The sequence below is a fragment of the Myzus persicae genome, unplaced genomic scaffold (assembly GCF_001856785.1).
Source record: "Myzus persicae strain clone G006 unplaced genomic scaffold, MPER_G0061.0, whole genome shotgun sequence".
Lineage (NCBI taxonomy): Eukaryota > Metazoa > Arthropoda > Insecta > Hemiptera > Aphididae > Myzus > Myzus persicae.
This window is the reverse complement of record NW_019103992.1, coordinates 41906-59634: the sequence shown is the minus strand read 5'-3', so window position 1 is coordinate 59634 and position 17729 is coordinate 41906.

The window sequence follows — 17729 nt, the reverse complement described above, 5'->3', positions numbered from 1 at the left end:
ACAAAAATTAACTAAATCATTTAATCACCTAAAATTGGTAAAAATGCTCTAAAAATGAAGAACACCCAAAAATGCAAAAAAAAATTCAAAATGAAATTATCACCTTTGAAGACTATTTGTTACATGAAACGAAGTATGTACTTGGAATGGATTGTTCAGAGCTTCTAAAAAATAATGCACTTTCCACTGAAATCTGTCCCTTATAGTACTTACGGTAATAATGCTAATAAATCACTTCAAAATAATTTACAATTTATTGACGTTTCGTAAAAACCTACGTAAGAACACAAAATCTTTAACTTTGATAATAGTGACCAATAGGTATAACAAGTAACAATACAAAACTGATCCCGTGGAACCCAAATTTGCCATGTTGTACCTACCTAATAGACAGATACAAAGTGTACGGGCTTAAATATATTGCATATATAATAATATAGAATTAATAAATAATAATATACCTATATTATTACATGCACACAATGATGAGTGAACAATGTTTTGTCTTTTTATGTGAGTCTTATATGGAACATTTTTCTAAAAAAATGTTAATTTTAAGAACAATAATTATTATTATTTCTGTTAGCAGACATTGATTACATAGTTTTTTAATATTATTGAAATAAAAACTAAAACATAAATGACTTATTAGAAACTTCATTAGTTATAGTAATTTTAAGACTGTTAAAATGTAAAATAGAATTTAATTTTAAATTTGAATACATATTTGAATGTATAAAGTCAATTCTACTGGTCGTGTATAATATAATAATCGCGATTCGCGAATCCTTCAAAGCTTTTAAATATTGAAAAACAGGTTTTTTGCGAAAGTTATTCATTCGTTTTCCGCGTAAGGAATAATTGTTTTACTGTTTCTAGAACCAGTATTTCTTATTTCAATACATTCGATTAGGTTCTTATGATAGGTAACTTAAACTAAAATATGTGATGTAATATATAATTAATTAAGTAGTTTTTCAGATATTAAATAAATAGTTAAATAATTGTTTATTCTTAATTATCTCATATATAATTTTAATAACTATAGTCTTATAAGTTTTCGAATTTATTCTTCTTTTAAGTTTAATTGAATTATTACTATTGGGGGTAAGATGAGAAAAATACAATATACAATATAAACATATAACATTCCGTGCATGCGCGGTTCGTTTTTAAAAGTCTTCGTAAAAACCTCATTCCCAAACATTAATAAAAGTTTTGTAAAAGGATAAAATTAAATCATCATTATGATTATTTGTTTTGGACCGAAACACTAGGTACAACCCGACTAGATTCGTTTGATTCGGGACACAACTCTCGAATATAATAATATGTACAAATGCGGCCTTTGCAGATTACCCCGATGATTCACCCTGCATAATGTCGGAAGCGCGCCCCCCTTGCATCCGTTTGAGTCTGTCTTCAAAGACTAATACGCAAATATATGTGGACGGATTCCGTATTATACTGTAACACAGCAGCGTATTATGATAAATATGTATCATGTACGTGAAAATACTATATGATTCGTACCTATATAATAATATATACAGGGTAATTCACTGAGTTTGTGTACTGTAGGACGATCTAGGTTCATGACAAAGAGCTTAGAAGTTACGGAATTTTATGTTGATTATGTGATGGTTTGAAAATCTAAATAATAATGAATAATTTATTTATCTATAAACATTTTATAGTTTGCAAAAGTGTCCAGAGGTTAGCACTTAGCATACATATAGTGAATTATCCTGTATAGGCAGCACTTATATGTATCTATATACATATCATACATGAGGAAAGTATAAAGACAAAACGGACTTACGTCTGTAATATAGTACTATGTATGATATATTGATATAAGAAAATGAAAAATTTGTTTGTTTTTAATTTCCATGAATTTTGTCGAGTCACGATGTGTATAGACTTTAAGTATACCGATATCGCAGGGGAGGGTGGTCCACAATACTGTCATACCATCAAGAACGCATATAGGATTTAGATACCCCGTGCAAACAAATTTGACCGACTCTTCCCCTTAAGTTTTCTATATTAATCTAAAATGTAGGTTGGAATACGATTATTAGGACGGGATCCAGGACCAATGCACCCATTGCCCCCCCGGCCCCCCCTGAATTCTGCCCTGCATATTGTCGCAGACACGTCCACCTACATGCATATTATTAAAACATTATTTAGAAGCAAGTGGATTATATAAAACTTTTATTTTTTAACTTTCTAAAATTATTTTTATTATTTCTTATTTTTATTAACTATACGACCTGTAAAGGGTCAAGTATAAGTATAGTAAATATTATACTGCATAGTAAATCTACAAATTAATTTAGAATCTATATTTTGTATATAACGATTAGTCAATAATATATCATTATATATTATATGGACTATAGAGTATAGCCGCCTGAGTATAGGCAAATTCGGAATGTGGATATGCAATTTTGTTTAATATTTTTTTAAACAAGATCATATTATAATGGAATCATATTTATTCATTCGGTTTGTAAAAATATGATAGGATAAAAATATTTATGAAATCTCTTAAAATGCTCATGTGTCATATATTTTTGTCATAACTATAGGTAGGTATGAGTTTATAATAAAAGTGTGTTCGATATTTACGAGATTCAAATCAAACGCACAATAGCTGGGAATTATTGCTGGGATATATAATCATAATACAACTGGAATATATTTATTACGGCTTTGATGGGTGTGTTGAAAATTGCATTATTCCTATATAGTAGGTATATATATAATCAAAGGGTTTCCAACTCTTATCATTTTATTTTTATTCATACTTTATTGGACATTTTTAACAATACCAAAGGATTAGTCTTCGGCATCGCGGTATCTGATCTCTGTGAGGATTGGATTAATTCATATATTTGAACCGGAAACCTTTAATTTCTATTGTTCCTTGCAAGCATCCGACAATCGACAGTCGTTATTTTTTGAGTATTTGATAATTTCCGGATTTATATTTTTTAATTTTATTTTTGAAAAAGTATTTACTATAACATTTTGAACAAAATTACAACATATATGATTTACCACCTTTAAGCTATACTTTTATTTGTGGTAGAGAGATATAATTTATATCACTTGAATTAACAATCCAAAATAATTACACAATTTTTAGATGATGAGAATATTAGAATACAATACGCATGAGTATAAATAATAAATAAACAAATAAAATTACATCATACTACAAGATACTATTCAGACAATGTAAATAATCAATTAACAATGAATTTAAACTTTTTAAGATTCCTGTAATTAGTGTGTATTTTCTTTTTAATATTAATAATAAAGTGTTGACGTTTTAGGACCAAGATATTCTACGCATTTTCGACCAAATGATTTTTTTGAAATATGTAACTTTTGCATCGTAAGTTCTTTTTTTTTATTATACATAGTTTTTTCATCGTTCCATAAGTTATAATTTTTTATAATAAAAACAATTGCTAATCATGAATTATTCGTGTTGAATTCGTCCCATAAGTAAATCGTAAATGACACTTGACATAATATATTATGTAATCTAATAATAAACTACATTATAGGTTTTTTTTGTACATAAATACTGAAACACAGGATCATTTTTAGACGCATTACCCTAAACTGTATATATAGGGTGTTTAACATTGTATTATTATATCAGATCAGAAGTTCTTAGTTATAGAATATAGATTACACATCAATATTTAAATATGAAATTATAAAGTCGGGTTGACCTCAAATTAGAAATTATGTAGTCATTTATAATATAATATACAATTTCAGTATAAAATACTGTAGTGAAATCGTTTACCATAAAATTAATATTATTTTCTAATCAATAATATGATGTAACCCCTACATCCTAATAATTAGGTTGGGTACCTGTAATAATTAAGTTAAGATACTATTTAAAATAAATTATTTTTGTACACAATAAGTTAAATAATTCCTAAAAATGTATGAATATATATTATATTCGAAAATTAATTAAATTTTATATTATATATCCAACTCATTGTTTTCAAAACAAATACATTTGTTCTGAATTAAATAATAATGAAAAAAACAAATTAATAATTATGAGGCGAGTTATTTACTGCTTTCGAGACGTAAATAATAATATTTATGCATTTTATACTTCTAGTATTTTAAAATGTCAGAATCCATCTGAAACAATATTTCGCATACTCGCAGAATATAATATCATAAAAAAGGTGTATTAATGTATTATAGCCATTAGCCGGCGATAATATTTCTATAATTTTATACAGTGTCACGAACCATCATAATAATTTGCGTATACCTTGCCTATAATTGCCATTATTACAAGCGTTATAATATATTTTTTTCTTTTATGAACCCGATCGGTTCGTGATTTCGATCTTCTGGTGGACGGGGACCTCGACTCGTGACCAATTATGCACACAACAATCTCGCGGACAGGACGACACATATTGAAATCGAGACACGTTTCCCACGTAAAAAAAATAAAAAAAATGTTTCTAAATTGGGGCATTTGTACACATAATAGACAATGACCGCGGGGAAAAAAAATCGCGCACATCATTGAAAAAGATATTCTATGTAGGAGCGGGAAAAAATAAAACTCGACCGAAATTAAAGAGGGTCATTCGAGGGAGGAAACGATATTGTCGCGATGACAATTGATTGTATAATTGAGTGGGCTCGCACATACACGCAGCACGCACACTCGTCGGATCCCATTTCCGTAACGGGTTGTGCTAAATAGACGGATCCGGAACTGTGTTGACATGCGTCGGTGGCGGGCCATACACGCGCGACTGGATAATAAAATATATAATACAAAGCTGCGCCGTGCGCGTGTGCTTTTCGCGCTCACACAATGGGCTTGTAATTTACTGTTTCGTGCATGAAGAAATAAAACGTACCCTGCACCTACACCTATTACGTATGTATAGTTACCTGGAATAATACACTAAAAACGTGTATCGTACGGGGCCCACCGTCACGGAAAATACGTGAAAAAAAAAATACTATTGTCATGAAACATTATTTTTGTTGCAAAAATTGTATATCGCGTATTATACTTTATAGGAGAATATTATCGAGAAACGAAAAATTCGTCGTAAATAATTCGCTGTCGTAATGTTTTGATATACGCCAGCTGTACTATAAGTATATATAGCGTTACCTATATACTCACAACATTATTTTTCATATAATAGTAGTTAAATTCGGCGTTTTTAGTAACTTTATCTATATTAGTTACTGTAGCACGATAAGACGAAATTTGTCTTATAAAAACCGTTCGCAGTATATACCTTTATATGTATATGTGTGATTTGTCGTGTGTGTGTGGCTGTATTATGTTCCTGAATGACCGGAACACAGAATAAAACTTCCAGGACATATTATTTTATAGTGTTTAAAATAGAAAAATATGTGACTTTGTTTCAAATAATATTCGTAGACTTTTTACGGTCTTAACATTAAAATCGAAACGCCTTATTAATTTGAAAAATAATAATGAATTTTTGGAATGATATAAGAACTAGTATAAAATACTCTTAATGTGGCTTATGAAGAGTTATAGATTAATAACGTAATTTAATTGAATTCTTTCTAATCGAGAAGAATAACAGCAATATATCTTATTCGAGTTATTGAACAATACAAACATAAGTTTTTGAACTCAAAAAATCATTCTTACAAGTATGATTGATTGAAAACTAAGTTTTTTTAATTTGCTTAGATAATGGTAATGTAATAAGTAATAACACAATTATTATTTGTTGTTGTTTATATTATAATTAAAAACAATTAATAATTTGACATAATATTATAAATATTAATAAAATAATTTTTAAGTTCATTGTGGAGCGACTTCTTAATGTTTATTAAATTACTTAATATATATTTACAATATCATTTTCATTGTATATATTTAACAGATTGAGAACATGAGAAAATTAAAAAAATAATTTTGTTTTGAGTGCCACCCTATAGTGTACACTGTACACTGTACATGTTATGTGTGTACGGGCACGATGGGCGGAAATGCTAATGCAGGAAGGCTTGGGGTTGTGGCTATATATAAACACCCCCCGAATAGCCCACTCCCCCCAAGAAAAAAATTCCGTCTGCGTTTCGACGAGACGATTTATTCTCTCGGATTTTTTTTCGGGCTTTTTATAAAAACATTGCGTCCCCCCCGCCACACCAATGAAATTTTAATGGACTACCCGCCTATTTCTTTGTACCGTGTACGGTGTATATATATCTCTCTCTCTCTCTATGTACGTATGTCGCGATTTAAGTGTTTTCGTTTGCTGTGGTTATATAAGTACATATGGGTACCTACGCGTGTATAGGTAAATTATGTAGGTATATAAATATATAATATAGGTACCAATATATTATTGTTATTCTATGTACCTCTGAAGCGACAGGAAATCCATATATACAAATACAAATCGGTAGCATTTAAAACGCATTCCGTACCTGCACGCATTTACCCGCCCACACGCAAACGGCCTTTTGTATATGCAACACTGTCGGGCATTGTATATATATATATTTACCTGAGTTTATTCTGAGCATATTTTATTATATAGGTATATGTATAGTCGTATAGAGATTAATTGGTGTCGATATATTGAGAAATAGCTACTTGACACTCGGCGGTGCGGTGCCGGCGAATATATAAGTGTCCTGGAGACCGTCTCCTGCAGGCTACTGGTACCGTATTTATCGTAAAACTCGCTCGCAAACAATAATAATAATATAATACAAGATGTGTCCTTACCGCGGACCGCGACCGCTGTCACCTGTACGTGTGTGTGTGTGTGTNTGTGTGTGTGTGTGTGTGTGTGTGTGTGTGTGTGTGTGTGTGTGTGTGTGTGTGTGTGTGTGTGTGTGTGTGTGTGTGCGCTTGTGTTTGTGTTTGTGGAACGTTATATAAAAGAGTCACTGACGGACTCGAGAGGCCAAACGGTAGTAGGTACTCCTTAATCCTTGTCGTCTCGCTTCGACGGCGCAGAAACAGCGGCGTCGATGTTGTTGTTGTAAATGGTTTTTAAATGGTTTTTAGGCGAGGACGTCTGAAAAAAAGAACGCTACACATTTATGAGTGCAGTTTGATTTCCCATTGAATATAAGAGAGCAAAATAAATCGTTTATCAAAACCCGTACCTACCTACCCACCTTAAAATATAGTTATATTGTACATGTATTTACACGTTCATTCATCATCTCGCACCAACGTCCGATGTAATCCTCTCGTCGCGTGTATTTGTGTGTACGCGCACATTGCAGCACGCTGTGAGGTTTATCAAAACGTTGTAAGACGCGGGATGGACTTACTGCAAAGGTTCTGTCCGCATTATAATATCATCCTTTCCCTTTGTGCACGTATTATAATACGTTGTGTATATTATAATACCAAGAAATGCTCGTATACACACGTCGACCATTTATTGAATGCTCAATGCTGCGCACGATTTGTCTTCAATAAAAATAGTAAATACTGTATAAAATATACTATGTACATAATGCATAATATTATCTTTATTCATTCACACAAACCACCCGCAGTGGGTCACTGGGTTATCGTGCTCGTTCAATATTTTATTGTAAACTCTTCGGTTTTATATTATATGTTTAATTTATTTCTGTTTCCTATCATGTAAGCCTGCGATTCTTCACCCGAACTCTTGTACCTGATGACATATAAACTATAGATAATTATTATAATACTAATTACTATATATTTATTAATATTTCAATGTTCAGTTATAATCAAGAACTAACCCGTTAACACTTTGTTTGTTGAAAACTCATCAGTCCATACAAAAAACTACATAATATAATGTACAAGCAATAAAAATATTAAATTAAACAATACTATTAATATTAATAAAAAACATATATATTAATATTAAATATTATAAATTATAATAATAATATTGTTTACGATAACGAGCCTTGTGTCATTGCAATAGAAATGATGGTTTGACACTTTGATAGTGAACAGATATCGAAATTTAAATAAACATTTTATTAAATGTTACTCACCTTGACGATTTATGATACATTAATAGTATAGAGTCATAACTTTAAACAACCTCATTTCTCTAAAATAGTAAACTGAAAAAATTGTCACTATATTAACAACTACATTAACTTAAAAATTATAAGTATTGTACGGCTATTTATACTGCAGTAAAGGGCAATATTGTACGATTATATGGTTAATTTTATTTTATTTGAAACGTCTCCTCCCTCCAATACATATAACCTTATAAAATAAGTACCCTTTTGCAAACTTATTTTTGTAAAAATTGAATAGTCATGATGTGTATTTATTTAAATATTACAAATAACACTAACGTTAACGCCTCTTAGCCCATACAACAAATAAAGATTTTTTAAAAATTGTGAAATATTATAGGTACATATTCTGCTGTTCTCATATATTTTGTCAATTAATTAAACTGTATGTTAATGCAAAAAGGGCTCAGTCCGTAAAATATATAAATTAATAAACAAATATCAAACACATTGAAGTTAAATAGAATTTATTAATTTTATTATTTATAATATGTTACAGATAAAAAGTGCAGTTATAATATCATATCGTCTTACCAGCATTATAATATGTATACTCAGATGTGTACTTAGTTCTTACACGTAATACAGTGAGTGCATTTTCAATAGACACTAAATCGTGTAGATATATGAAATACTATCGTATTATGTGTACTATATAGTGTTTACCAATATTGCCAGTCTAAAAACTACCTGGTAAGAAATCATATTTCATATACTATATACAGCAGAGTGTTTAAAAATGAATGCATCCATTTTGAATGATTGTAACTCTTTATTGAAAAATGGTACAGGAAAAGTAAATATACTCTATAAATCTTAACATTCCTATCAAAGTCCAATGTGACCATCTCCCGTAATACGAACAATATCAAGTCGGTATTCGAGCTCTTACCAAACACCGTTATAACATGTCAGATGTGATTATGGTACCTATACTGCCTGGACGATGGAATTTTTCAACTCCTTATTCCTCTTATAAGCTGAACACTGACTTTAAATTTTGGCACAGTCTTACAGGAAAAAGTCAAACGGTGTGCCATATTGGGGGCCAGGAATTGAGTTACTGGTCCTAGTTACCTGCACGACCTATCCAGCGTTGTGGGTAGTTTCTAAGCTGCGAACTTCACGATGCCTATATGGAGGAGTTCGAATACAGTCTCTCTATTGTTGGTGTCGTCATTATGGCCTATGAATGGTGCCCACGTATTGAGCATTTGTATGAATGTTTCATGAAATATATTTATTTTTTCTGTACCATTTTTCAATAAAGAGTTACAACCAATCAAAGTCGGTGTATTATTTTTTAAATACCGTGTATTATATGTATACCTATAGAGTGAAATTAATTATACAATAAATTTCGAACGAAAATCCGGAAGTGTAACATACGTTAATAAACGTATGAATATATATCAAAGTATGAGTAGATATTATACCACGATAACCTATATATATTTTAATATATACAGTATTATACAATATAATATACGCATCGCGTATGTGTATTATTATTATTATTATAGCGTGCGGAGTGAATTATGATGCGATATAGAATTTCTATATACAGAAATCGAAAAATATCCTCCTGGTTTTACAAATCTAATAACTTTGGAAAATCATCACGGGCTGCTGCTTCGTCGGTGTAATACCATATCCCCGGGGACCGGATGAACGCGAAACTTTCGACGGACTTGATTGCATTCGGCGAAAACTTCTCCAAAACCATAATATACTTTACCCTAACGTTAAACCGCGTCTAACTGGCATAATAGCGCGCATACACCTGGGGATTTATTTATATAATATGATGATGTGTGTATATATATATAATATATATGATACGCATATATATAGTAAGTCACACATGTCATAATACGAATAAAATATTTAAGAACACAAGTCTGGCGCAAAGTCAATCATTGAAGGTAGAGATATGTATAAGTTTAAGTACACAATAGCACAAAGAACTTGTATATTTTATAATATTTATATTGTATTATTGTATTTATTATACATTAAAATGTTATTATTTTGTCTATATAATATTTCAATTTGCTTTCATGCCTCGAAGCAATATTATACTATTTATATTATGGATGAATAATAGCAATTTTATAGCAAAATAATATTGCTTATATGATTATGACGTCATCAAACATTGATTAGTCGTTCGAAAATGTGATTTTCAAAAAATAATAAATATTATCATTCCACATTCGTGTAAAATCGATACTAATGTGTGGAAAATGTATAATATAGTATAATATCATAACTTAACAATTACAATCGTTGATAAAATAATAAATTGTTCGTGGAAATATAAAAGGGTTGCCCCACACTCTATGTCTTCGCATTTCACAATTATAGTTTCGTTAATTATGCATTTTCATATTCATATATGAGACCTAAAATCAAAACACCAATCCAAAAGGTAACAACATTTTCCATATCTTGTTAGGAGTGTTTTTTGAAATTTTAATTTTTAAGTGAGCCATATGAGCATTTAAAATTTTAATATTTTACTATCTTATAAGTCTCTTTAATATAAACATTTTGAAAACCAAGTCCCCGACCAAACGCTTTAATTATCAAACTAATGGAAAATACGCTGAACTTAAATTTGTCTGCAGGTTACGCATTTTTAAGATGAAGACAACCGTAGCTGAAGGTGTGCTGTTCTCATTTTTAAATTTAAAGTAGATGGGGAGTGTCATGTGCGGGACATGGATCCGGAATATTATTGAGAATTTTCGACAACAAATGAAACGGAAACCGAGAGAAACGCGATTTCGGGTCAATTCATCCATTCGTCCGTTATTATAATAATATGTACCTATATGTGTAATGTATATGTAAAAGGTAGAAAATATTATATAATAATATTTGTCTGATTTAAAAATATTCCAGTTTAGCACACCGCACTCAAGCGCAGTAAGTACCATAATACTATAACATGATAATATTTCATACCTATTGATACTATATAATATTATATATGAATGGAAAATTGCGAAAAGGGGTTATGATATGTGGTTATATTATATACACATAATACAAGGAGGTCAAATATATATATATATGTGACGAGTGGGCAAGTATATATTTATAAAGAACTTCAGACACGGCGTCTGTTTGTGCGTAGACTCGACACAGGGTAATAATAATAATAATAATAATAATACGATGATATTATGATGACGATGTTACACTGCCACTGCGGTGGCGAGGGGTATTTTTTTTTTTTGGTTGGCAAATCGGCTTAGCCCCTCTCGTGTGTGCGTGCGCCGCGAAAAATTAATCATCGACATCGGCGTTCCTGCTGCCGCAGCGGCGTCCCTCGTTCACCGCGGCGCGGATGGCGGCGCCCCGCGTGTATTTATATAGTATATATGTATAGATGTATGTAAAAGGCTTTACTTTTACAAAAGCTTCTTTTTGTGGGAAACCTTTCGTGGTATTTCACATAGGATTTTGGCTTTTGCTGTTGCTACACACCGCCTACACACGAGGGGCGGCGAGTGCGTTAAGCTCCAGGTTTATCCTTGTGTGGTTTAATTAATTAAAAAAGAAAATAATATTAATAATAATAATACATATATATATATGTATACAAATGCACACAAACATAGTACGCACATTATATTATTATTATTATTATTATTATAGGTATATATTATATACATTTATTGCTCGCTCACACACACAACATAAACTCATGGGAAATGGAAGGAATAGGGTAAAATAATGATATCATATACCTACTGCTTCGGTAATAATTATAATCTTCGAAGCCCCATGGATGAGTACAGCGAGTACAATAATATTATATGTACGTGGATTGCTTGTATATGTATAGGTATAACTATAATATATATCGCCATGTTGGTGTATCTCGGTATTTATTATACAAACTCAAAAAACGAAATCTATATGACAATATTAATAATTGATATAATTGTACTTTCTTGATTTTTAATCAAGTAAGTATGGTAATTGAAACGATAGAAGTCTGAATTTTGAAAACTTCAAGAATTTGTGTTAAATAGGAGAATAATAAAGTGTAACTCTTGTAATGCACTGGGTCCATTCATTATTATTGAGGACACGATTCAAATACAGCTATAATACAATGGTTAGATATACTTGCCTGCATTATCTAGTTAATATCAATTGAATCAAATTAAAAATTAAACCTTGTAATAATAATATATGGTGATCAATTTTTCTTCTTATTTTCTTTTATAAAATTATTATGGATATTTTTGGATTGTTTGTAACGAAAAAATAAATTTTTGTGTATAACAATGTGCAAATAAATATAAAAAATGTGAAAAATATTGAGTTAATGAAATTACATTTTTTTCTCATAGTCAAGTCTCTAGTTAGAATTGCAACTTTTTACTGAAGTCCGCGTGCTGGTTAAGAACCCGCTGATCTGAACTTTAGGTAATGTGTGATTACTGTGGTCTGTGGTACACCCTACAGCACAAACTACAGTCATGCAACTTATACGTTATATAAATAATAATAAAAATATAATAGAGGATCATAGTTTAAACAATTTTTTCATCGTGCGGGTGCTGTCGAATCGCCCGTCAAAACATTCTTCTTGAGCGTGTTTTTCTGTTTAACCACGGCGGCGGCGGCGGCGGCGGCGGCAGTACAGATATAATTGTGTGTGAGTTTTCAACAATGTATAATAGACCGCATGTGCACGTACATATTATTATATAATACAATATATAATATACAGTGGCAATGTGTGTACAGTGTAAAATAACGAGGGGGATAATCGTATTATTATTATTATCGTTATTATTGTTGTATTATATTATATTATTATTATTATTATTATTATTATTATTATTATTATTATGTGTATTGTATTATTGAGGAAAAATAGCTGAATGACGGAAAAAAAAATAATAAAAATGGTTCGTCACAAAGACGTAACCAGAGACCCACTTATATACGCATATAGGTAGAGGTATAATACGTGTTGGGAACCGTTTGAAAAATCAGTATTTTTTTTCTTCTGTCTTCGGTCGTCGTTCGGCTCTTATTCTCCGCACAAATCGATCGACTGCGCCGATTGTGCAGCGCTCGTCGACGGAATAAATAAGCCTCCCCAAATTGCCCGGGCCCGAGTATAATACTTATTACGTATATATAGGTGTGTGTGTGCATGTGTGTGTAATACATCACAATGTATAACGTCGCGGATTCTCCGCTTTTAAGAAGTTATTATGTTATTATATATCGACGAGAAGGTGCGAACCGCCGAGGTTAAAATATAAATATCATGTTACGCCGACATTTCACGCAATTCCGACGATGATGCGCGCCGACACGATTATTGGCGCACACCCCGAACGCATTTAATAATACAATAATAATATATATGTCGTCTGTATAATACGCTCGTGTGACGAGATAAGTGTCGGCTATCTTCTTCTGCTGCTGCTGCTGTATGTGGCAGGGTATTGGGGTGAGTATACACTATACGTCTATACCCGTATTGCAATATTATGTACAGTGCTATGCGATTCTCCGCAGGAATGATCACACACACGTTTGCCGTTTAATAATGAAACTATTCAAGTATAATATTGAATATTCCGATTTTTTGAACTCTTAAATATATTTTAAGTCCAATTTTTTTAAATACTTATATTTTTCATAAAAAACTACCTATATACTATACATACGTATTACTTACCTGCGTTTAAATAAGTAGCAGAGTATCCCGTAGCTATGCAATTATTTATTTTTTAATGAGATTAATCAATTTTTCCTATCCATTGTTATTCAGATTACTTTTTTGAAAATGCTGATGTATCTAAATCGAAAGTCGGACGAGCATGGGTTTTCATTCATTTAACTTTATAGACGTAGGTGAATTTAAACAATTTTTAAGGACTATTAGTATAAAGTTTGATTCTCACTTGGAAAAATAAGGTTTGTATCGTCTACAGGATACTTCTATTATATGCAACAAAAATCTAAATAATTGCAAACATGGCTCCCTTTACTAAAAAATTTCAAAATTTAGAAAATGAATAAATAAATTATTACATAAAAAGACGATAGTGAATGTGCTTAGTGAAACACTTTGTATTTAGGTACGATGGTGCTGCAGGCGACGGAGTCGCGAACGCGTGTTGTGCTAAGACCGTTCAAAGATTTGACGATCGCAATCGTAATCTGATATTTAATTTTATTTTGTGATCACAATCATGTATCGTTCAATTATAATATTATATTATCACTTAGTTGTGGATTTTTTTGTACAAATAGGTATACCAAATTTCATCGAATGCAGATTTTTTATTTCCGATTAACAATGGACACGCGTTTTATATGACATCACTCTTTGTGAATAGAATGAAAAGTTTATAAGACATATATATAGGTACCTATTCATTTTTAGGCTGTATGATAGAAAAAATGCATAGGTATTCTTAAATGTTTTATCAATTGTATAGTAGACGTGTAGTTAGATAACCATTTCGTTCAATATTTTGTATTTTTATAATTATGTTTTCGCAGACATAATATTATTTTGACAGTAAACGCATTATTGCGTCTGGAAATATTTGTTCGATGTATCGTATAAAATGCATAATTCAATAAAGAGAACATAATGGTTATATATAAAAAAAAATATATAAGATTAGTAACGATTATTTGATATCGGCATATCGATTCATGATTAATGGTTAATGATTATACAATTTAGACATCTAGTAGGTACTCTATATAGTGACTGTATACCTATAATAGTTATTGTCATTCGTTCGTTTGTTTTTCATTCCTCGGATAATTGCAATGTCTTTTTTTTTGACAGTACCTATTAAGGTATTTAAAATTAAATGTTGAATAAAGACTCTTTTCTTAAATATCTAAATGTTTTTAATACACATTTAGGGCGAAAATAACAATTAAAATTTTAACAGATTTTGACTTTTTATTTGATAAGTACCTACGTACAATCAACGCTGTAGTCTGGCAATGAACCTCTATAGAAAATAATATATACCTATAGGTGCATAACGCATCATATAATATAAACGAGACGACGTCGTCTTGTTGTCGACGTTATATTATATTTTGAACCGTTAAATGCCTATAAATCCCCCAAACACGTACTTATTATGTTATTATTATTTTTATTATTCATGTGAGGGTATAAACGGCGTCCGGTCTCCGCATAATATAATATTTTATATTTATATACAATACAATATATAATATAACATCGAATTATCTCGGGTTTATCGCGTTTGACAATCGATGTCCTCGTCCGGTCTCGATCGGTCCACCGCCACTCGACGACGCCGAAAAACATGAACTACAAAATCGATTGTAATATTGATAACATAAGTACATTGGGCACATCGCAGGATCAGCAGGTAGTAGGCACGAACGTTTAATGCGTTATTACCACACCTAATACCTAGCACCTGTAGATTGCAATACCATATTATATTGGTACATTATTTACCTATTAAATCGTGATTACAAGAGGCGACATCCTATTGATCCTGACTATAGACACTATATAGACTCTATTATATTTGGTTTTCTCTCTCTGTCCAGTTCTCAATATGGACAAAAAGACATTCAAGCACAATCATTTTTTTCTGTTTTTTTTTTATTGATGTTAAACACATAAACCCGGAAACTGTGATCATTTGTCAAGTAATAATTTATTTATTTTTTTTTTTTGAGTCAACTTACAAAAAAATAACTTTTACAAAAAATATAGAAAAGAGTTTTTGAGATCTTGATTTGTCTAAATATATAATCAAAGCGATTTATTATTTGTAATGGGTGAATAAATTTTATCTACGATCATCTACTTAAAATTATTTTAAAATAATGGCTTTACGTAAATGTGCTTTGTAGCATGTGTGAGTCTGCGAGAGAAAACAAATATATTACAGACATTATCTTATAATAGGTAATATATTTTATGTAGTTCACGACTTACTTAAACGTAACTTGTAAATGTTCGCTGTCCATGAATGTCAAAATATAGATTTATGTGACATATGTGGCTATGTGGCTACTAAGAAGCAATGTATACATATAGCCACATATACCACATGGGTTTCCACTGATGTACAGGATTCATAAAATATGATGTAGGTACAACCTGGCATAAAAAACGGGGTTATCGTCAATCAAAAGAAAATCGTTAAAAAAAAAAATTCTTTTATCAGCCCCGAGTAAAACGTATTAATTTTTTTTTTTAGAAAACTGTTAATTAGATTTTCTTACCCTCCAGTACATTCAAAACGGGTAATATTATTATTTAGTCTTATAGTGTTTCCAAGTTCCAAACACGAGTTATTACTCATTTCGAATATATTATTATACACTTACTAGTATGCAGTGGCGCCTATTGCTTTATCCCATATGCACTGGAACAAATTTTAAATTGGGTTGTTAGGTTTTGGGTATCGGAATTGGGAAATTTAGTTATCTATGTTTTTAAATAATTAATTATTAGTGAATTTCAAATTCTGATTTTTGGAATTTTCATATACCTTTACTTATAAAGACTATATTTTCAAACTACCGATTTCTGTACTACCTTGAAGTGTGTTGTGGTTATACGAACTTTTGTTTTTTAAATAATAATCTCCTCTGTTATTGTAGTAAATTATTTAGTGGATATAATTTTTAAACATTTTTATGTGTCTATCTTCCAATTTTTTAGTTATTAAAATCTTTATATTTTGTAATAAGGATAAAAGTAATTAAACATTGTTTTACAAAAGTATAAAATAGATATCTATGTAATCTATTGGATCTATTATAATTTAAAAACTAATCGTTTCAATTTTATTTTTCATACGTCAACATTTTTAGAAACATTATATGCTAAATAAATTTAAGTGCAAAAGAGCAGGGTTTTTCATTTGAAAAATAGAGTGGTATCTTATATAGTAAAAAAATCTCAATAATTTTAAGATATGGTATTTATAAGCATAATATATAAAAATTCCAAAATCAGATTTTGAATAACTGCTTATTGAAGAAAAAAGGGAACGAGTATGCTTGATGAATCACCTTTTTGTCATTCTATTAACAATGTATATCACTTTTACCATAACTGCTACTACTATTATTATTTTACCAACGAATTTGCTGATTTTCGTAGGTGTATCTTCTAGTCTTGGAGCATCTGTAATTTATTATTCGTCATGACGTATTATTGTGTTAATAGCTTTATAGATTGTATTTAATAAAATACCTAATAATAATATTCGTGATGCTTTATATAGTGTATTGCAGGTTCTGTAGAAAATGAGAGCTACGATCACTTTATATATACTAGTATGTTTGAGGAAACATAAATACTGATATAAAGGTACAAAATAATTAAAATGCACATTATATATTATTATGTTTGAATATGTCCGATACTTGTGCGCTGCGGTTATAATATTATAGACCCGTTAACCGTACAAATAAAACTACGATTTGTGTTCCATTTCCATATGGATCTATCATAGATCATCTATGTGATTTAAGTTTAGCCTTTATACAACTTACATAAATTATAAAAATTTCAAGAGGATGGAAACAAGCCATCGATATAATTATAA